Source organism: Manis pentadactyla, chromosome 12 (genome assembly GCF_030020395.1).
Source record: "Manis pentadactyla isolate mManPen7 chromosome 12, mManPen7.hap1, whole genome shotgun sequence".
Taxonomy (NCBI): domain Eukaryota; kingdom Metazoa; phylum Chordata; class Mammalia; order Pholidota; family Manidae; genus Manis; species Manis pentadactyla.
Window position 1 is genome coordinate 31257016 of NC_080030.1, and position 21883 is coordinate 31278898.

Here is a 21883-nt window from a genome sequence, read left to right on the forward strand (position 1 = left end):
GACATCCCTGCGGATCTGGCTGTCCCCGCGCGCGGGCATCCATTCATTCACTGTGCCTCCTGAGCCTAGCGGAGGCCCAGAGACTCCCACCGAATCTGTGAATGGGAAGGAGAGAAGCAGCGTCTGTTTCCACTCCCGCCTTCCCCGCCCCCTCCCCGCCTCCCTGGGGCCCAGTGAGCCCGACACCCAGGGACAGGGGACAGGGGCGGGGTGGGGGCGCGCTGCGGGGGAGGGCGAGGGGACGAGCGAGCTTGGCTGCAGTCGGAGCTCCGGCGCAGAGCAGGCGGGAGCCCCCCCCAGCGGCGGCTTTGATTTCACCCCCCCACGCGGCCCCCACCCCCTGGCTGGCAGGTGCGGGGGTGGCAGCCGTCTCCGCGGGAGCAGCCTCGCCAAAGGTCCGGCTGCTGACGTCGGAGCGCCGCTCCTGTCAATGAACGGCAGCGGCAGCCTGGGGACCGTCTGGCAACGAGGCTACGGACGTCATCGCCTCCTGTTGGACGCGGGGGGTGTCCGAGAGGCAGCGCCGGCTTAAAGGAAAACTCTCCAACTTCCAGGCAGCCGGGAGAGTGGCTCCTGAGAGCACATGCACCCCAACGCCCGGGGCGCGCACGCTCCCGCGCGCCCCGCGCTCTGGGCCCCAGGGGGTGTGGGGTCCCAGGGTGGGGCGACCGCAGGGGGGGCGGAAATGGCCCGGTCTTCGCCGTCACCTTCTTGCGCGCCCCGCGGACTTGCCTGCAGACCCCCGGGTGCAAAGGAGGGGAAGAGAGTGCCCCGCACGGTTTAGACCTGCCTGCCCCCGTCCGGGAAGATGGGCGTGAAGCCTGGAGCGCCCGCAGCCGTGGAAGTGAGCTGTCGCCCGGGGCGCCGCCGGCGGGCCTGGGGGACCCCAACTTGGGCCCGGCCTCGCTTGGCAACTTGCTTTGCGCAGTTCTCAGTGGAGCCCTGGACCCGCCCTGCGCCTGGCCGGTGGCCTTCTTTTTTTCTTTTTTCTTTTTTTTACCTTCTTTCTCTTTTTTAAATGTATGAACTTATCATGAAGCAGAAGGCAGATAGTCGCTTCGGCATACTTTGGCGGTAAGTTGATAGTTTTTACCTATTACTTAACCCTTGAGAATCCAGAAAACTTAATTACAACCTTCTTCCTCGTTAAAAAAAAATACTTCCCATCATTTCCCACCACCCTTTATGGCAATAAGAAAATGTGTGTTGTGGGGTGAGTGTGGGTGGTGTGTGGGGACACGACTGTTTTGGAGGAGGGGTTACGGGTGAGAGGGGGAAGAAACCTGAGTGTTCAGGGCTGGAAGACTCAGGGGTTGCCCATTAGGTGAGAGAGGACGGCAGCCAGGGCCTGGGGGACTGGCTCTGGCCCCCGTGCTCAGGGGCTTGCCCAGCGCCAGGTCCCCTCCAAGGCTGCCCTGTAGCTCGGGGATGCCGGGCCGGCAGGCGCTCGGGAAGCAGCCAGGAGAGGCTGCTGGCGTGCTCGGCACCTTCTTGCCCCTCCTTCCCCGGTTCCCCTCCTTAGTTCTGAATGGGGACAAGGCCCCCCTCCTCCTCCTTCCATCCCTCCCCTCCCCTGCGGCTCTCCTCTGTAGCCCGCACCTCCCCAGCCCCTGCTGCAAAAACTCGTGCAGTCTTGGGGAGGAGGGGGCTGTGTCCCTAGCACCTGAGGGCATCACTATTGCATCCTGCAGGATGTTATTTTCTTCATTCCATCCAATTTCTCCTGAAATCCATTGAAAACACTCCCCACCAAACATCACAAACACTGCTCCCCCTCCCACGAGCCACTCCTTCCTGCACTGAGGGGGCAGGAGTCCTAACACACAGCACCCCTCCCCAAATTAGACAGAGATCAGTCAGTCGAGGGGCTAAGAAGCCTCTGCGCTCCTGTGTTTGCTCTCTCCTCTCCTCTCAGCCCACCCTTCTAGTGGAAAGAAAAAGGGGAGGGGGCAAGCAGCCCCCCAGACGTGGGGCTGCCCAGATGAACTGATGCGGGCTCTCGGCGCTGGCCTCCTCCGCCTGCCCCCTGCTCTCCAAAGTGCCTTCCCTCCTCGGGCTGCAATCCCTCTCCATCTCCCTGCTGGGTCCCTCCTCCCCGCCTCCTTGGTCCCTTTCTCTCCCCCCTCCACCTAACCCCACCTTCCCTCTCCTTGCAGAGGGGGGAGGGCCGGGGGTGGGGAAAGAAACCCCTAAAGCCCCAGCCCCGGACCGAGATGTCCAAGAAACGCAAAGCCCTCGAGGGTGGAGGAGGTGGAGGAGAGCCCCCTCTCCCCGAGGGGGGACCTGCTGCCTGGTCGGGGGGCTGCGGCGGCAGCGAGCCAGGTAGGAGGGGAGGCAGGGAGGGCAGGGCCCGGCAGGGAGGCATTGTGGGGTGGACATCCTCTGCAGGAATCTCGGCCAGGCTTCGTCATAGCTCTCTATGTCCAGGCAACTTGAGTAGACTTTTTTCCCCACAGATGGGGTCTTACATGTGTCTGCAGGAAACTGGGGGTGGGGTGGGAATGAGCTGAATTATGCCGAGGCTGGAGACCCAAACTGGGTGAACTTGAAGCCATCTGGGGAGAAGGAGAGGGCGGGGTGGGAGAGGGGGCAGGAAGATGCCGGGAGGTGTGGACTGGGGCTTGCTGAAGGTCTCTGTCCTCTGCCGGCCGTGCTGTGAGGTGCCTTGGTGTGACAGCCTGTCCTGAGTGCCTAGCTGGGCTGACGTTGTGTGCAGGACACCTATTATGTCCGGGAGGCCAGGGAGGGCCAGCAGGGAGGGGTGTCGCCTGCAGCCGTGCTGCCCCAGTGCAGGCATGCTTAGGGTTGTGCCATGGCGAATCCTGCCCCAGTGCAGGCAGGCCCTGGCCTCCTCCTGGAGCTGGAGGTGAGGCCCAAGGCAGAGGCAGAGATGGGCTGAGAGCTCCAGGAGGGACCCGGGCTGCTGCAGCTGAGCGCTCCTCTGACTAGTATTACACCAAGGAAAAGCACAGAGATGGGAAATTTCCTATGGGAACAAAAGTAATACTTGGGTATCTGATTTTCATGTAAAAGAAACCCGAACAGACACCTCTTGTTTCCCTTAAAGCACTCTGGATTTGGTTAATACTAGGCCCAAGTGAGCCAGTCAAGCTTTTTCTGGGCAATACTTAAAATATAAAGGAAAAATTAACCAGATGCAAATGTTTTGCTATTGGTTTGGCTGTGCAAAGGAAGGGAAGGGGACTGGAGGAATGGCCTGTGCCCAGGCAACGGGGGAGAGGTTCTGTGTGATTGCCCCCTTCCCGAACGGAGCCCTGGGGTCTGGGCTAGTGGCCGGCGCAGGTCCCAGCAGAGCAGCAGAGGGCTTGGGCGGGCGTCTCTGAGGTGGGGTCCATGGCTCTCCCTCCATGACGTCATGAGAAACATGAAGTCACCGACGTCCTTCCTGCACACAGAGCCTGACTCCCTCTGTCCCCTGGGAACCTTCTGCATGGCTTACGCTTGTGTTGAAGCAGAGATCTGGTTTTGCCTATCCCTGGACTGTGCATTTGGGGTTTAATAGAAATAGGTGAAGGTGATGCTGCCCGCTTACCTCAGAGAAGGTAACATTTTAGTGCCTGCCCATGTTTTGAGTTTCTTTGCTCCGTGATGGTCTTAGAACAAAAGTCAGTGCATTTCTAAAGTTAATTTTACTGGGAAAAAAAGAAAGGCATTGTGGTAAGAAATTCAAATGTTGCAAATGACTTTATGTGAATGGTTGGTATATTTCTATCTTGGGAGAGGTATTTGGTCCCACCCGTGTCTGACGATTCATCAGCTCTACAGGCAACACTGGGTTCCGATCTGCCAGAGGGTCACCTCGGGGGAACGTACAAGGGCTCATTGGTTAAGCAACTACTGAAGTCTGTGGGAAGTGATCTCAGTGACACATAATTAACAACCTGCATACATTTTATTCCATTTGAATAATTAATGAATGGATGGCTGCCAGTTATAAAAGAAATAATAGTTGTTTTTTAACAAATATTTCTCATCCATTTTGTGGAAAGGTGTGGTATTAGGATTTTAAAAGCTATGTTCTGGAGGTATTGTATTAACAGCTGAAAATCATTCCCACATTCCCTAGTGTGATAGAGCCCAGTCAAGAATATTTTGCAAGTCAGAATGGGCAACAGTAAGTACCTATGTCCATATTATTCATTTTGAAATGACTTCTTGTACAAATTGATTTTGTTATAAAGCTTAAACATGTCTAATGATGTCTCTGTATCCTTTGTATTTGGCAAATAAAAATGCTGCATGATAATTGCATTTGAATATGTAACTGTAGAAACCATTAAGGGTGTGAACACTCAACTACAGTATTACTGGGAATGTATTTCTTTGGGAAATGGTCGCCATGGCACATGCCCAGAGTGGTGGAAACACATTCCACATGTAGGGAGAATGTATGGCTGTGTGCACTTCGGCAGTTGGAGATGGGAGGCCACGTGGAAACTGGTGTTTGAGTGGCAGGTGGCTCTGCATGTGCTCTGAAACATGAAGAGAGCCTTGCACACAGTACAGGTGCTGGACCTCCTCCGGCTGGCCCAGCTCCATGCTGCTGCCATTTTCCCTCTGGGTCTCTCAGCCAAACATGGCAACACGCAGACTGAGGAATCAAGGAGAGTGTTCGTGTCAGTCTTGCTGACCTCGAGTATCAGAAGGGGTTTCTTTTCAGTTCCAACAACTTGGAAGGCCTTGTGTGTTTGTTCATTTAAACCACTGAAAGTACATTATAGCATGTATTAGATTAAGGCAATTGGAAATTAAGTTTCAGTGGTAGTCACTGATTTTAAGACGGTCCATCAGCAGGTTGGCCGGATCTGAAGTTTTTAATAGCCAGTACGCATGCAGGCTGCCTGGAGAGCGTGTGATGGGAACTTTGAACAGGAGAGCAAAAACCCATTGCTCGCTTCACGCCCCCACACCTCCAGTCTATGCCAGTGCACAGTGCCTCCAGTCAGGGCTGCTAGGCATTCCCTCAGGTCCTATGCAGATATCTCCTGGGTTTTGTGTGGCAGTGGCTCCTGTCTCCTTACTGGCTTCTCTTCAGGAGATTCCTTATGGGGATGAAGTAAGAGCATAGATGGGTCAGTGTGGACACAGCAGGATGGATGGGGATTTTCCCCCGACTGTGACAACTTCATTGTATCCTCACAGCTGTGTAAAGGGCAAAGCTAAGTGCACTGTCCTAGCTTTGGCTGAACTTTTCTTTGGACACACATTGAAGTCATTTGACATGTGCATGCGTGTGTGTGCGCCTGCATGTGACTGTAAAATCATGGCCAGAATATGGTCCTCTTGTGGGCCCCAGCTGCCTCGACATCCAACATGTGTTCAGACTATAGTGATAGAAGATATTTGCGTAAAATGTTAAACTTACAAAGATGTTATCTCTACAACTTAGAGAAATACTGGTGTATAAATGGACAGTGGCAGCCAGTTTCCATTGTGTTTTGCTTCTGCTCTTCTTCATTGCTGTGAATGTAGATGTAGGCGTGTGTTAAATGTTCATTAGGTGTGAGACCATGAGGCTTTGAAGACTGTAAGGAAGAATCTCTGGTGAGACACTGAGTAATTATACTTATTGATCTATCAGGAGATGGAACTTCAATTTTTTTCATCCTCTTCACAGTCTCTTCATATTAGTCATTGTTCAAGAAGTTATTTACTTAGAAACTTTGGTTTAATCACAAGATAATCCATAGTTACTCTACAGTGACATAGAGCTTTCAAACCCTATTTTCCCAGTCATGCTACAGTTAGAGAGCTGTTCTCTCAGCCCGCAGGTCCCTCCAAACCCGAATCCCTCTCCCCTTCCCTGCCCTCGCCCTAACTGCTCCATATCGTTTTGTCTTCCAGGTTCATTTCTGTTAAGATGATATTTGGATGTAGAATGACGTCAATTATTTATTATTATATTCAATGAATCTCATGAGTGTTCTAAAAATAACTAGCTTCTATTTTTGATGAAGTTGGCTAAGAGTCTATCCAGCCTGGTTTTCTGGATTCCTGCCAATATAGACTTTAAAGCCACCTAATAGAAAGTCTCCCCAGGTTGGGGGAATCTAGGGGAGGTCTGACAAGACCTGTGACCTACCCATGCTTTACATTCCTCAGGTTTCTTGAGCCTCAGTGAGCTGCCCACGGATAGTTATTCCTTCATTCAGTGAGCCAGTGACTAGAGTAAGCACGTGGTTTCCTGTAACTGTGTGCCTCTTTGACATTTCAGTGCATTTGGGTTTTATGGCTTCCCTATGCTATTATCAGGTCATTGGGAACATCTGAAAGTGGGGAGTAGTATCAATTCTAGGCCTCCAAAACTAATTAAAGGTAAACATCTAGTCTGTTAATTGACCTACATCTACATGATCCCCTAAAACTAGTTGGAATGATTTTTTTCCTAATAGATTGTTTTTTTTTTAAATTATCAATCAGGTTGTTTTTTTGTTATTATGAAAAAAATCTCTTAAAGAACAACTTATGATCATTAATATAAAAGACTGGGCAAGAACCCTGGAAGAAGAAATTGATGTTAAAGAAAATAATCTCACAGGCACACTTTCTGCAGAACCTTGATGGTAGATTTTCTAGTTCAGTTATTTTTTAGTTCCCATGTTAGTTTCCTGGCTCCCACTTGAAGAGCTATCACAGGGCAGCACACTGACTTTGGAGGAGAGGGGGTCTGGGGAAGGAGCAGAACTGGAATGCAGAGTGGAATCAAGGAGTTAGTCCTGACACTGGCTGAGAAAGGACCCCTGTGCACCCAGAAGACAGAAGGCTCCCACGTTGCTGGTTTCCCCGGGCCTCAGTGGCACGAGGCTGAATTAGGCCTGAACAGTCAACTCCTAAGACCCCGACTGTGACTGAATTAAGAGATGCATAAACCATAAGTGGACTCCAAACTAAGTGGTGATGCACAAGGCACGCCTTCTATCTTAACTGATAAAAGTAACTGACATGTATTATTAGTGACAATAGCTCATACAGTGTAGGCGTTTCCTTCAACTTTGTCATGAATGCCCAAGCCATATGGGGAAGAATAGTTTGTTAGGCAGCCCCATTACTGCCTCTTCTCCTGTTAGGAAATCACCGATGTTTCTTTTATTCTCTGGTAAAATTAAGAATAGACACCCCTTTGGCGTGAAGGTCTGCTGCGCTGTGGTTCTAAAGGAGACATCAGTGAAACAAGGGATGTGCTACCATGTTGTCCACTAAAAACAGAAGTCAAGTCAGACAGAGCCTTAATATCCTGTGTTCACCTCCCCTCCTCCCTTGCAGGTAACCCCGCCATTCAACTAAATTGATACCTAACTTTTTATGGGTGTTTATGAAGTTTCCTATTCTGCAAACTCCAATTCTCCACTCACTCTCTCTTTGTGGAACCTTAAGCATGCCGGGAGGCCCTCCTGAATTTCTACCTCCTCCATGAAGCCGTGGCCATGCCCACCAGGGGGAGGGGCCTCTCTCTGGGTCCAGAGCTCTGGGTGGTGTCTCAGGCACAGCACATCCGGTGTGGCATGGGGATCATTTCTGTAGGGTTTAGATCCCCCTTTCTCACAGTGGCCTGAAAGACTCAAAAGAAGAGGTGCTCATTTCAGGCACATTCCTGCAGTCATTAGAGTAATAATTTATCACTTGTTAAAAATGTATGCATGAAAGAGGAGGAAAGATAAGAAGGAAGAAAAACACACATATTTGCACTGATAAGCCCTGCACAAATTACCAGCAAGAGGCTTCGGTGTGGGAAAGCCACTTAGAACCACCATAAACTTCTGCAGCATTAGATAAGGATTGTTTAATAATTTAACACAACGATTCAAGGGGTGTTTTGTAGATGATAGAAAATATAAGGAGAATACTTGTTTGCTTCAATGGCTGGTTTATAGGGTGGATAATTTATAAGCAAAAGTGCTCAAGCTTTGTTAAGAAATTCCATCATGTTACTGAAGGAAGAAGTTGACCAGATATTAAGAGGATGAACAGTGAGGAAGGTAAAAAAAGCCTTTCATAGAAAACTATGTAACTGTCTCTATAAACTGCAGGTCAGGCACATTTTCTCGGATATTCCTGCAGAAGTTCTGTCCTCACCCACCCTTCTCCACCTGCTGGTCCTGATGTGGCTCCTCTGCCTGTGTCTTCCCAGCTGGACCTCGGTGCCCCACATGCAATCTAGGCTGGCCAAGAACTGTTGGATGTCTCCTCAGAATGTATTTTAAATGCTTTTAAGCTTTTGTTAATGTGGTACATCCCTTAGTCAACTTCAGCTGTCTTCAATGAACCTGTCTCATATCTTTCAAACACAAACATTTCGTAGGAATCTAAGTAGACACCTCAATTCCATAACATTATGGAATGGTCTCAATCAGTGTCTCTCAAATTGTGGGTGGCAATATTTGTGAGTCATGAAATCCATTCTTAGTGAGTCCTAACCCTATTTCTACAAATGGAATAGAATGGGAGAGAAGGAAGGGAGAGGATCAGGGGAGAGAACAGGGAGGGGAGAAGGGGGGCAGGAGAGAGCATGTCAGAAGAGTCCAGCAGGGCAGGCAGGCATTATTCAGTGACTTATGTGTGTGCATATTTGGTCCTATTGGAAAATGCATTTCTTATTGTGAATTAGAATGCAATAAAATCCCTTGTCTAGATCATCTTTTACAGATATGTTGGTGACAATGGTTAGCCGGCAATCCCAGAGTTGTTATGGCCTCCTGGTGAAAAAGAATAAATAATTCAAACGAATTTGCTTATTTAAGTAAATTAAAGCACGTGTCTTTGGATTAAGATTGCCTCAGAGGGCTGTAACCGGCTGTTGCTGCCTGCATGACAGGGCGGCATGGACGTGGCTGTTCTGCCGGCAGCTGGCCCCTCTCTGAGCCATTTCCGGGATCTCTGGGATGGTGCGTCTAGTGCTTCACTGTGAGCCTTGGTGCCCAGCAAGACTGAAGTAAACTGAGTGCATGGTTAGGTTTTCATTCCATTCATCCTTCCAGTGATGAGCAGAGTGGGAGTGTGTGTTCAACAGATGGAGAGACTGGGGCACACCTCAGCTGGGGTCCCCACCGGGGCAAGGGGTGGGGGGAGAGGAAACAGGAAGGCAGACCAGAAGGTCCACATGGGGGGCAGAGAGCCTGGATCCTGCCAGGAGGAAGAAGGCATGTCCCTGCCTGTCTGTGGGGTGGCAGTCCCCCCAGGAATGGGTCCTTGCTTCCTGGGGTTCCAGCCAGGGAGTGGGACAGAATTTGCTCCACCTTCCAGACACTCTCTAAAATCATTTTTATGGTCTTGGGGAAACTTCCGGGCCTAATTCTCAATATTTCTGTCCTTGCAGAGACCTCCTTCTCTGTTTATTTTTTTTAAGTGAGATCCCCGTTAGGTTTCCTTTCTTGCAGATTGGGGCCTTTCCTTCTCAGCCCTCCTGCCCCTGGCGGCTAGACTGCTGGCCCCTCATTTATGCCCTATGGCTGCTTTGTCAGGCATTGCTTGTTATTTTATACTTGAAAATGTTTGAAGTCAGGTTGGAGTCAGTGCAGTGGGCACACAGGATTCTTTACTTCTCTCTGTCAGATGTGCCATCTGACTAGCCTAGGTTTGACAGGTAAAGAAGTAAAATACTGATATAAGTAAATAAAAGTTTAGTGGCTGCCTACACGCTGACTTGCAAAAATTAATACCGAATTACCTTTGGAAATGTCTGTTTCAGCTGTGGTTTTCACTATCCAGGTCTGGTCATTTTAACTTCCCAATTCTTAGAGGCAGTAAATTACAGAAGGGCATTGCCCATCCTTTCCTCCCATCTTCAGTGAAATATGTATGTACAACTTGGTTCTTAATTGGTGAGGCCCCATTGCAACTCTGGTCTGTGTTTGGATCAAAACAGAAAGAAAGAAATTGAAAATTTGACGATCACATGTTTATTATGTACAAAGCGGAGACTTGCAATGGAGTTTTCTATTTTTATAGGAAGATAGAATATGTTACATGAGCCATTAAGCAAGCTGCTTCATGGAAGTCATCCACAGGGTCACGGAGGTTTCCAGAAGGGAGTGACCCATTTCTCCCAGGCTTGGTTGACTTGAATCACAGATGACCTCAAACTTCTGTCTTGATGTGCTCATTAGGCTGTGAGAGTGATTCCTCACGTTTAAGCATGTCAGATTTAACAACCAGAGCCCGTTTCTCGACACCTTTTTTCTTTATTTAAAAGAGGGTTAAGACCCACTGAAGATTTTTTTCATGGGGTCGATTTATGCTGTGATGATTTTTCTTCAATAAATTATCTTTGTTGTAATTTTATCCATTTCTTCTTGAATAAAAAATAAAATGTAATTGGTAAATGTAATAAAACAAAATCCAAAAGATGCAGAAGGCATATAGTGAAAATAAGCCTTCTTTTGTGTCATTTAGTGTCATTTGTCTCAAAGTTTTCTTCATGTAACTAGTGCCCCTCTACTCTAAAGTCTTTTTTTTTTTTTTAGGTATATGCATCTTTTCTTAAAATTGCCCTTATAAATGAAATGATTTCTTCCATAAATTTTCTTACTTTCTTTTCTATGGTGAATGTTATGGATATTTTTTTTAAAACTGATTTTTTAAAATTTTGAAATAGTCTCAGATGTACAGTAAAGTTGAAAGGACAGTAGAAAGGCTTATTTTCCCTTAATATTTTAGTGTGTGCTTTCGACAGACTGGAACATTCTCTTACATGAACACTGATACATCTACCAGCTGCTCCTCAGGTCCCATTAGACTTTTGTCCATTGTCCTAATAACACCCTTAAGAGCCGAAGGACCCAGTTCAGCATTTGCTTCTCTGTTCTCGAGTCCAGATAATTTTTCAGTCTTTCACGGACATTCGTGACCTCAGTGTGTTTTTGAAGATTATGAGGAAGTTGTTTTGTAGAATGTCTCTTAGTTTGAGTTTGTTCTGATAAATATTTGTGATTAGACCCAGGCTGTGCCCTGTTGGGAGGGATATCAAAATGATGCTATCTTTTTGCCGCATTTTAACAGATGGGCCCATGAGCTGCACTTGTCCCAGGGCTGTTGATGTCCACTTTGACCCTGTCACTTGATTAAGGTGATGTCTTCCAACTTTCTCTAGTGTAAAGTTATACTGTCCCCTTTCTGGGTAGTAAGGCCTTTGTGGGAAGATACTTTGATCCATGTAAATGTTCTTTTCCTCTTCAAACTACCAGTTATTTTGTTTGTTGATGTCCATCAGTTTGGACACTTGGTTTCCTAGTTTATTTGGTAGGTCATACATTACTAGCACTATTCATTTTGAAGCTAAAATTGTCCCAGATTTAGCCAATGGGTGCTCTTTCTACGTAACTTCTCTATCTTTTGACATATATCTCTATCTCAATCTTCATCTCTTTGTATCTATCTCTGCAGAGCGACCGAGATATACACACATGTATAAACTCACGCTGGTAATTTTTTTCCTATGTTTATCTATGTTCAAAATCAACATCTACATCTCTGTTATTTGATCAGCTTCTCTGTGGGTAGCCAACTGCCTGCCCCACTCGGTGGACTCTACCCTCACCCTCCCAGGCTGTGACACCTGATCTGGTCACCACTGCCCCTACGCTTGGCCTTTGTGAAGCTGTTGATCTTGTTTGGGTCCTACCTAACGGCCTTAGGACTGAACTGTCAGGAAAGGAACGGGGAGAGGAAGAAGAGAAAGAGGAAGGGGGCCAAGGATGTTTGAATGGGATCTTGTGCTCGTCGGTGCACCCTGTTGACATTTTATGGCATTTATATTGCTTCTTCAGATTATTTTTTAAGTACCTCCGTAGTCAGTTACAAATAATGGTGGTTCTTCTCCTTCCCACATTTTATGCCTCCTTTCTTCCTTATCTGATTGTATTACTACTTCCAAATGTTGTTAAACAATAACAATAACAAAGGCTTTATGGGGACACTTCTCTTGTTTTCCCACTTGCCACAAAGCTGGCCTTTGGGTAGAGAAAGGTAAATTTCATCAAGTGATCATCCTTAAAAGCAAGCCAATCACATCGCATACCTGATGGAACCCGATCACGCCTGTAGACGGACTCCCACTGATGTAAAACTGTCGCGTGGTCTCCGAGGCCCTGTGTGCTCTGCCTTCTGCCTCCTTCTCTAGCCTTGTCTTGGGTCTTTTAGTAATAGTTCAGTCTAGATGTTGGATATGGAATTTCTATTAATGACTTTATCAATAAATATGATTTCTCACTTTTGATTGATTAAATGTCTTTAAAACATTTTAAAGCTCCTCATTTACAAGGAAGGGTCTGATTAAATACTACTGAGGGGTTTTCATGTAACTCAGGATAGGCAACTTAAAGAATCACACGGCATTGAATTTATTTCTCTCCCCAAACCAAATGACACCTCATGGTAAACATCTTGGAGTTGCATGTCTGATTCTGCTCCTCCTTGGCCAAAAAATAATGTGTCTTGAGGGTCTTTGGCCTATTTTCTAGAAACGCCTTTGGGGAGGGATGCCCAGTGTGACAGCTGGTCATCGTCAGAGGCCTTCCCGAGTCAGCTGGAGTATTACTAAGGCTTTCTGCTTACACCTCATCAGTGTGGGTGGCCCCATCCCATACAGACCAACAGGTTTTGATTTGGATGCTCTAGGAAATGCAACAATGACTGTGTGTGTTTTATTTAGACTTGACTTTTATGCAGGTTCACCCTAAATGCCGCCCACTGGCATCATGCCTCCTGATGAGCCTTCCTGCCCTGCTGCTCCTCTGATACCTTCTTCAGACCAGACCGCTGCTCCTTCTCCACTGTCTCTGTTGGGATAGGGACATCGACACCCATCAACTAATTGATTTCAATCTGTTGGTGCCACTCTCCTATAATTCTGGGATGGTTGTCAATATCTTTTGCCCACGGTATCTCCTCATCTTGGACTTCTCTGTCGCAGGCTGTAACTGCTAAGCATGTGCACCAGGATTCCTGTGTGTGTGATGTTCACATATGTGCCATATGTTGGTGAAGGGGGAGCAGAGCATAATTTCGAGAAATGCTAGTGTAAAACCTAAGAAGAGACAGTGTTTGTGGGGGAAATGGTCACTCACCTATTTACACACTTAACAGAATGTGGGAGCCCCATCACCGGGGTATAAACGCCTAACGCTGATGTGAGGCCGGGCAAACAGCCTTGGGCAGCCGCCGGCTGTCTGCTGGGCCATGTTGGAATCCAGGTCCTAAAATTAAAAGAAAGACCCCAGACATTTTTTCCTTCTGCACATCACCTCTCATGTACAGGTGCCCTTTCTACAGTTCAATCACCCTTTCTCTCATATTTTTAAAATGCTTTTCGATCATTTAGGAAGAAAGCTGAATACCAGTGGTTTTCATGATTATGGTAGCTAAATAATTTCTTTTTCGTTTTCTTTCTTTGAGTCGAGATTCCTTTGCTCTCAAAGCTTGCAGCTTGTGACACAGCTGTCAGGTGGAATGCAGGCCCAGCGCAGCTCCGTGCACCAGCTGGGCCACTTGGGGTGCAGTGAGCACTTGGCACTCCTGGCAGTGTGCCCCCTCCTCTCACTCAGGCTCTAGGGACTCAGGTGCCACGTTTGTGCCTCCTCACAGAGCAGCATGGGACCTATGGCACCACTTAGCTCACGCCCACTTCTGCTTCAGCTTCTCATGTCTCCCTCGTTCTCTGTTTAGTTTTTCTCATCTATTTATTTTATGATTTAACTTTTGCTCTCCTGTGTGTATCTTTGTCAGCTACATGAAGTCCCTTCTGGCATAAAATTACGAGAACCTGAGGACAATGAAAGGAATAAATACCTGGCCATGTGGGTACATGGCCGACCCCTTCCCTGATGCCTGCACCTTGCATCCAGGGACAATCGGTGTAGTGCTTCCTGAAATCATACCAAAGGCCTAAGAAGTGTCTGTTAAATTGTAGAGTGGTCTGTGAGTACACATGGCAAAGCAGTGGACTTGATATTCACCAGGTGGTGCAGAAAAGGTGAGTGGGATTCCACCACGGTTATGTTAAAGCACCTCCTGTGTGCTGGCCTTGGAGTCATGGTGCATGGGCACGAGCACGGTGTGAGCAGCCGGGGCCCAGCCCGGCTGGCAGTGGTCACGGGCCCTGGAGCTAGGCAGTCTGCAATGAGAAAGCAGCGAGGGCACAAATGCACAGGAGATGACGAGAGCAGATGACCCCCACTGGGCTGGTGGGGCCTCTCTGGCTGAGTGTGCTCCCTTTGAGGTACCGGAGACCATGGTCTGCACCCTAGGGAAGGTGACCCACAACAGCCCTACTTTTGGGAAGCCTCCATTTAGAAACACGGTGGGGAGGCAACTTTTCTGCTCTTTCTGCAGATGCTTCCTTCCAACCTTGATGACCTACTGTGAACCAGGGGTTGTGAATTCAGAGCTAAATGCACAGGGTTGGCCCTCAAAGTCTAGCCAGGTGAGGTGCCTGCACATGCCCTGCTGAGAGAGGTCTGTCTGCAGAGGGTGGGCAGTGGCTCTTGACCCGGGAGGTGGTGCCTGAAATTACCATAGTTTAAAAATGGGGAAGGGGGTCTATGCAGGCAGAAAAGCACAGAGGCAGGAGTGACTACGTGTCCCTGCCAGACCCAGGTGTGCCTCTCTGTTCCCACCACTCCTCAGTCACATGGCCCTGGGTCAGCATTTCCCCTCCCCCGGGCCCCTTTCCTTTATTGGCAAAACCATTTGTCTCTTTTCCTGCAATAAAACCTTCACCACACCCCTCTGGGTGGACTTCATTCCCCCATTTTACCTGCGGAGATTATGTTGAGTAACTTGCTATGTCACACAGCTAGTGGGCAGTAAAGCTGGGCTTTGAACCTGGATCTGCTTGGCTCAGGCTATTTTTTAAAATACCAGCTTTTCCTCTATGAAAACGAAGACAATAATACACACTAGGCCTGTGTAAATTCAAACGAGAGGATATCCGAGGAGATATTTTGAAAACCGTGAAGTGTGATTCAAATTCAAGTTATTAGTAAATGAGGCAGATTTGTTTGACAGCCAGAAACTTTGAGCTGCCCTGGATTAGTATTTAAAATATTTTTGCTCTTTTCTTGTGTAGTGTATGTGTTTATGTGTATGTCAGTGTGTGTGTGTGTGTGTGTGTGTGTGTGAGAGAGAGAGAGAGAGAGAGAGAGAGGTAGGAAACTAACACAAATCTTGATTAATTATTTGAAAGCTTTTACTTAAAAGGGTGGAAAGGTGGTCGCAATCTGCCAACATCTGAAAAATTTCCTTCCCTAATATATTAGTATATTCTTAAGATCAGGCAGTCAGAATAGTGATTAAAACTAAAGATCTTTCTGAGTGTGTGTGTGTGTGTGTGTGTGTGTGTGTGTGTGTGTGTGTCATGAAATAATCAGGTCCAGTTGACAAGTGGACAGCTAATTTTCTGGTCATAAATTTGCCTCTGGTAAAGGCACAAAGCCTCGGCCAAAAGCAGATGGATTTAACCCAGCTGAGGAGTGTGATCATGGTCTTGAGGTTTGTTGCCCGAGGCATCTCATGGGCCTTTGAATCTGCTCTCATAGAGGTAAGACATACTGTTCATCTTTTGCCTTTACTGGCTGGTTTAGGACCACATATGACATCACCCCCAGCCCATTTGGGAGCTCAAATTCTGGCTGTTGTCTTCCAGACGTTTTATAAAACATACGGAAACATGCATGGCTGACAGCATGTAGCAGGTGATTAGAGTCTGGGAAAACAAACTTGGACCTTGTCCCACCCATCCTCTCTCAGGGCCCAATGGGAAACATATTTCTGCATGATTTTGTTGGGATGTTCATTCCCATCTGAATCGTGCAGCAAGGCAAAGCTGGATGTGGGGCCGAGGAATGAGAACGACCCAGTGGTAGGCGTCCAAGTTCCTGCAGACAGGATGTGTAACCAGTCATTAACGCAGCCAGATGCGCCAGGAGGCCCTAGCCATTGGCACCCCCTGGCCGTCCTGAAGTCTGGGCCTGTGGTGAGGCGCCTGAAGGCTTTTACTGAGGGTTAGATGCCGTGCCCTGAGGGACGGATCTCTGCCCTGGTGAGTTTCTCTGGGACGGCTGCCGTGGGCAGATGTGGAATTCCCAGTAGACAGGCCAGGGGACAGATGAGCCTGGGTTCAACCCTCAGACCTCGGCACTTGCGTCCTGAGCCGTGGTTTCCTCATTTCTCCACGTCTCCAGGGCTGTGGTGGGACTAGACCCGAGGCTGTTGCCAGCACATGAAATCACGTGTGTAAAGTGCCTCGGGGGGCTGGGTGAGCGACCAGTCTGCCACGCCAGTAAAGGGACCGCAGGGCCGCGCCCGCCGGGCAGAAGCGCTGGCACACGTCGGCGGCCGGCCGCGCTCCCTGCTCACAGCCCCTTCCCACCGCAGGTCATGCCCGGAGAGAGCGGGTGTGAGTCTGGGCCGGGACCCGTGCGGTCTGGGAAGGAGGTCCCCCCTCCCGGGCTCCCTGCAGCCTCCCCCTGGGGGCCTGGTTCTCCCGGAGGCCTTCGTTCACCGGGCGGGGCCCGACGGCCCGGCCGAGGAGGCCGCGGGAGCCGGGAACCCCCTGGCGGCTCTGGCTTTTCGGCCCGGATTGCTCTGCGGCGGCCCCCGAGCGCCGAGGGGCTGTCCACGCGGAGCCCAGAGGGGGGCCGTCGGGCGAGCAGCCTGTTCGAATGCCCGGGGGGCTCCCAGCTGACGGAGGGCCCCCACCGTTCACAGTGTGCCGCCCATGTCTGGGGGGCTCTTTAAGGGACCCCCAGCGCCCTCACATGCGGGCTTCGGCAGCCCTCTCCCCTGTCTAGTAGGACGGGACCCTGTCTGGGAAGGACAGGGAGTGGCTGGCGTGGAGTCGGTGGCCTGTGGCCTCACACCTGGGGACGTGAGCAAGGCCACCCCCCACCCTGACTCAGGGCTCCTTCGGTTGCTGGGGCACAGCAGGCACCCCCGCTTCAGGGATGACTCCCAGGTGGGAGCTGCCCGTGGAGCCCCTCGTCCCCGGGCCGGCCTCGCCCCCAAGCCTGGCAGCCCGCCCGTGCCCTGCCCCGCTCCGTGGCCCGGTTCCTCCCTTCCCCCCTGCACCCCGAGGGCCCATCAAATGCAGATCAGTCTTCACGCTCCTGAGGCAATTCCCGAGGCAATTCCCAAGGCGGGCTCCCGGGGCCACCCGCCTACCGCCTTATCCTGGGGCCTCGGACGGGAGTTCCTGCGCCCCCAGCCTCCCCTGTGCCTGGTGTGCCTCCCCTGAGGCCCTGGGCACTCCGGGACCTGGGGCCAGCGGCCGCTGCTTTCCTCTCAGACCTTCGGTGTTCCCAGCCGACGACTCCCGCCTCTTCGTGGGTAGCTGCTGCCTTTCAAACACTGTCACTTATCTCTGGCTATTCCCACTTCCTCCCGTCGTGAGAACCAGGTTCGCTTTGTCCTCAGTGTTCTGAAGTTCGTGATGGCACAGGGCACGTCTAGGCGCGGACCTGGCACCTCGTCCCGTTTGGGATCTAGTGGGCCTTTCCATCTGCGGTGCCTCCCTCGGCCCTGAATGGTGTGCGGCTGCTTGCAGCCATGGCGGCCTCCTCCAACGGCGCCTCTCCCCACCCAGGACTCCTGCAGACCGCGGCTGGCCGGCCTTCCTGACCCCGCACTTCTGTTGACACGTCCCTTGTCTTTGTGGTGTGGTCTTTGAACACTCTGCACTGCGTTCTGGGAGAATTACTTTGTAACAACTCTCAGCTCATTAATGTGGTCTTTCATACTCTTCAGCCTTTATTAATGTTTTTGTTTTCCATTTTGAAAGCCCTGTTTTTCTTTCCTGCACTGATTTAGAACCCACCTGTCCTTGAGCTGTGCCCTCCCCTCGCCGCTTTGGAGGAGCAGCAGTTCGTCTCTCTAAGTGACCTGCTCGTACCTTCCCAGAAGCCTTCATTGTGGATGGCGCCTCCCCTGCTCTGTGGGTGCACATGTCACCTCTCTCCTGTCTCAGGGCTGGGCTCCTTTGGTCGTGTGCAGTGATCGCCAACGGGTGGCTGGGTGGCTGGGGGCAGAGGGCGACCTCTAGGGTGTGGTGGCTGGTTTCCATGGAGGTGGGGAGGGCCGCACATGTCGCCATGTGGGGACCCTGGGGGCTGAACCGCTGGGGCTGGCTGCCTCTGCTCACTGGCTCTGTGGCCCATCTCCAGGCCTGGCCTCCACCAGCAGGCAATGGGAAGGTGGTGGGGGTGGAGGGTGGGGCGTGCAGGCCACACTCTGGGGCTCCTAGCAGCACAGCCTCTCTTTAGGGCCAGGCGCCTGAGTCTTCTTTGCCTGCAGCTGTCACTGCCCTCTCTGCATCCTTTTTCTGCAAGAAATGGAGAATCTGGATGGAAATATTATTCAGGGAATCAATTTTCTAGGCTAATTTCCACAAATACCCCAAAAGTAGCCAGTCTCCCAAAGCGAAGAATAGCTAGATGTAAATCATCGTGTTCTCTGACGTAATCCGTATAGAATGGCAGGCAGTGTTTTTCATAGGCAGGACAGTGGCTAAATGGCTCATTATATTTTATGGCAAAACACTGTAATTTTTCTTCTATCTTCTTAAAATTATTACAGAGAAAAAAGCCAAGCACTTTGAAATGACTTTTTCCCTACCACTCCAGTCCTGTGTCCTTTGCTCCCCCTGTCCCCCACTAACCACCCCCCCCCCAGCTCCAGAGAAAGCAGTTTCTTATGTGCAGTGTGGAAACCACTGGGTGGAAACGGGGAGCTGAACATTTTTTAGGAATGGCCTCACCCTGGCTGCCGGCTCCACTGAGCATATTGCAAACTTCTCACTCCGTTATGTATGCATGGTGCCTGCCAAGAACAGCCTTAGGCAGAGGTGCTGAGTCTAAAACCGTGTTGCATTCAGAAGTGCGTGGTAGCGCATCACCACTCGGCACATCACCCGAGCTGGCAGGGCTGAGTGCCGGGCCTGGTCTATGGGAGCCGTTGCTGAGGGCCTGGGCATTCAGCTTTCTCTTTAGCTACCCCCTGAATGCTGTAGTCTTGAGTTTTTCCAGTACTACTGGAATATGAAAAATGAGGAGAGAAGCACCAGGAAACAAAACCCTATAGTATTTGTAGGAAGGCAAAACTCTTTCTTTTTGAATCATAGGCTAAAGGGGTAATTATCTGTGATTCCTTGTTTGCATAGAACAAGTGTTTCTTTTGGCTTTTCACTCTTGTTCTGGGCCATTTCATATGGTGCTTGTATGCGTGTGCACGCCCAGCCTTCCTGCTTTCTCTTGCAAAGAGGAAGAGCACGGGATGGCATAGCGCAGAGGGCCCTGCTTGGCAGCCCGCAGCACACGCACGCCTGCCGCTGCAGACCCACTGCCCGTGGCTGCTCTGCCCTCCCATCTGAATGGTGCACAAATGAAATAAAGAACTGGATTTTAAGCTGGGGTCTCTGGGGTGGCGTGGGCCTAATTTGGACCCCCTCAAACAAAATATTTCAAACTATGATAAACGAACCTGTTTTAAAGAAGGTCACTGCTTTTATATTATTACTTGTCTTTGAACACGCTTGTGTCCTTCTAAAGCTTTGAAGCTCCCAGAGGCGGGGGCTATGCCTTATGCATGTTACTTGTTTTGTGCTCATAATGCCCAGGCACACAGCACCTGGGCACAGTAGGCCCCTAATTAATAGGGAGGCCCTAGAGTGAAGTGCTGGGGCTGGACCCTGGTGGGCTCTTGGGCCAAACTGCTTTAAATAAAGTAATCCACGGGAAGAGCTTAGCACAGTGTCTGCCAGAGGAGCAGCTGGTAAATGTTAGTTGTAATTATTGGCCACAATATATGCTCCCTGAATGAGTCCAGTAAGCGGATTTAGGGTGAAGGTGTTAGGGTGTCTCCTCACCCCCACACCCACCCACCTGTCCTTCTGCTATTTGGGCTGGTGTTCCCCTCCTGGAAGCCAGGGCTGTGGGGCTTCCTCCTGACCCTCTCTACGGCTGGGGGTGACTTACCAGCCCCCACTCATCTAGGGCTCTGAGACAGTGGAAGTTACATGACGGTTCAGGCAGCTAATCACTCTTTAGGAACAGATGTGCTTGAAGATGCACTGCCATTCGCCAGATGCAGAACCTGAAGGCACCACTTACCCTTTGATTCTGTGACATGATTGAATTGTGCACCATAGCATTCATGTCTTCTCATGTGCTCAGTGGACATAGAAATATGTAGAGAAAACCCTATACTTCACTGCTTCCTTGTATGAAGAGCCATGTCCTTGAAGTCAAAGGAGGACCATTGGAAGAGGCAGAGTGGTGTACTACACCACAGGACCAAATGGGAAGATATAAATTATTCCTCACATTTGATTGAAGGGTAAGGTTCTTTGCTCATAGGAACAGCAAGGACCCTGCAGGTGAACATCACAGGATATCGGAAGTTGCCATGCTGAAATTCCCTAAGAATTGCTTCTCTTGTACAACTTCCATCATTCTTGCTGGGTTTGAAGAGATAGCAGTACATTTTGGAGTGGACTGAAATAATTAAGCCACAAGAAACCATAGAGTTGAGTCACCCAAATGGGGATTTTACAAAGGACTAACTGAAATGGGGAGAAATTGCCATGGGTATCAAGTTCTGTCTTGAACTCTGAAAAAATGTGGAGAGACAATACTAATTTAGATTATTTTTCATGCTCCTGTGGCACCTCTCCAGGCTCCAGATCTGCATGTGTGTTAGCCTTGTGCTTACATGAGTTAGGGAGAGGCTGCTGAAAATAAGATTCCACTATGATGAAATAATTCAATATTTTTAAAAACATCATTTTACTTTTACATACACAATAGTATTGGACATTTTATGATTATTATTTTTTAAATTTATTTTTATTTATGTTTACTAGGCTCTTCCCTACCCCAAGACCCCCCAAACAAACCCCAGTATTGGACATTTTAAAGCTGGAAGGACTCCTTACAATTTTCCAGTATCTCTTTCTGTCTTCTGTTCATTTAGTTTGCTAATATACCCATTTCACCTATGTGGCAGTTGAGGCCCAAAAGATGGGGAATATGCTTAGAAACTGTAGCAAAACAGAATGTCCAATATGCACTTTTCTGTGTAACACTCTTCATACAAGTGGCCTATCAGCAAAAAGCTGCAGGAATGAGCTGCTTTTCCATATTTTAATTTGTCATAGAACCTGGTTTGTACTACTTGTTAATGTTACCAGTATTTAGATTCTTTAAATGTTCTGGTCTTGTGTAGTTTTCTTGCCCCATGTCAATCATTTTTGAAGCACATCTCTACTAAGATGTGATTGTGTACTCACATTTAAAAGGCTTTTATGTGTGCCCCATATTAGAGTTTCCTAACATGGTTTAGTGTTTGGTTTTGTGCTTTGTGCGCTGAAACCTTGGATTTTTGTAAGAAGAAGAAGGCATTACAGGCAGAGGGAACAGCATGAGCAAAGGCTCAGAAGAGGGCATGTAGTCCACTGGGAAAGAGAGAAGGCAGCTGGTGGAGGATGGTGGGTGTCGGGCTAGGCATCGTGGCTGTATGTGGGAGGCAGTGTGGAGGCAGCAAAGATGTGTGAGCGAGCAAGGGATCACTCTCGTGTGTTACAGGAAACTCGGCTGGAAATGGTAGGTGAGGCGGATTGGATATGGTCTACGGGCTGAGGGACCCAGTTCTGAGCAGCAGAGAGATCTCAGTGAGAGATAACAAGGCCTAACTCACAGCCCTGGAAGTGGAAAATAAATGAGGAATGCCACTGACATGAGCCATTTGCCTGTGCTGTCGTCCCATGGCTTCAGCCCTGCATTCAGAGCTCACTTAAACATCGGGAATGCGGGCCTGTGACACTCCCAGTGACTGGAGAAACAGGAGGGGCTCCTGCTCGTGCTGTCGGGCAGAGACC

The 21883-nt window shown here is 49.4% G+C and overlaps 1 long non-coding RNA gene across 1 annotated transcript; it reads left to right on the top strand.

Annotated features, from left to right (window-relative positions):
* Positions 1 to 520: 520 nt before the first annotated feature.
* On the top strand, positions 521 to 10792 carry LOC118932767 (uncharacterized). Its single transcript, XR_008993172.1, has 3 exons — positions 521 to 1074; positions 7129 to 7284; positions 8049 to 10792. It is a non-coding gene; the product is annotated as an uncharacterized LOC118932767 (long non-coding RNA).
* The last annotated feature ends 11091 nt before the right edge of the window (positions 10793 to 21883 follow it).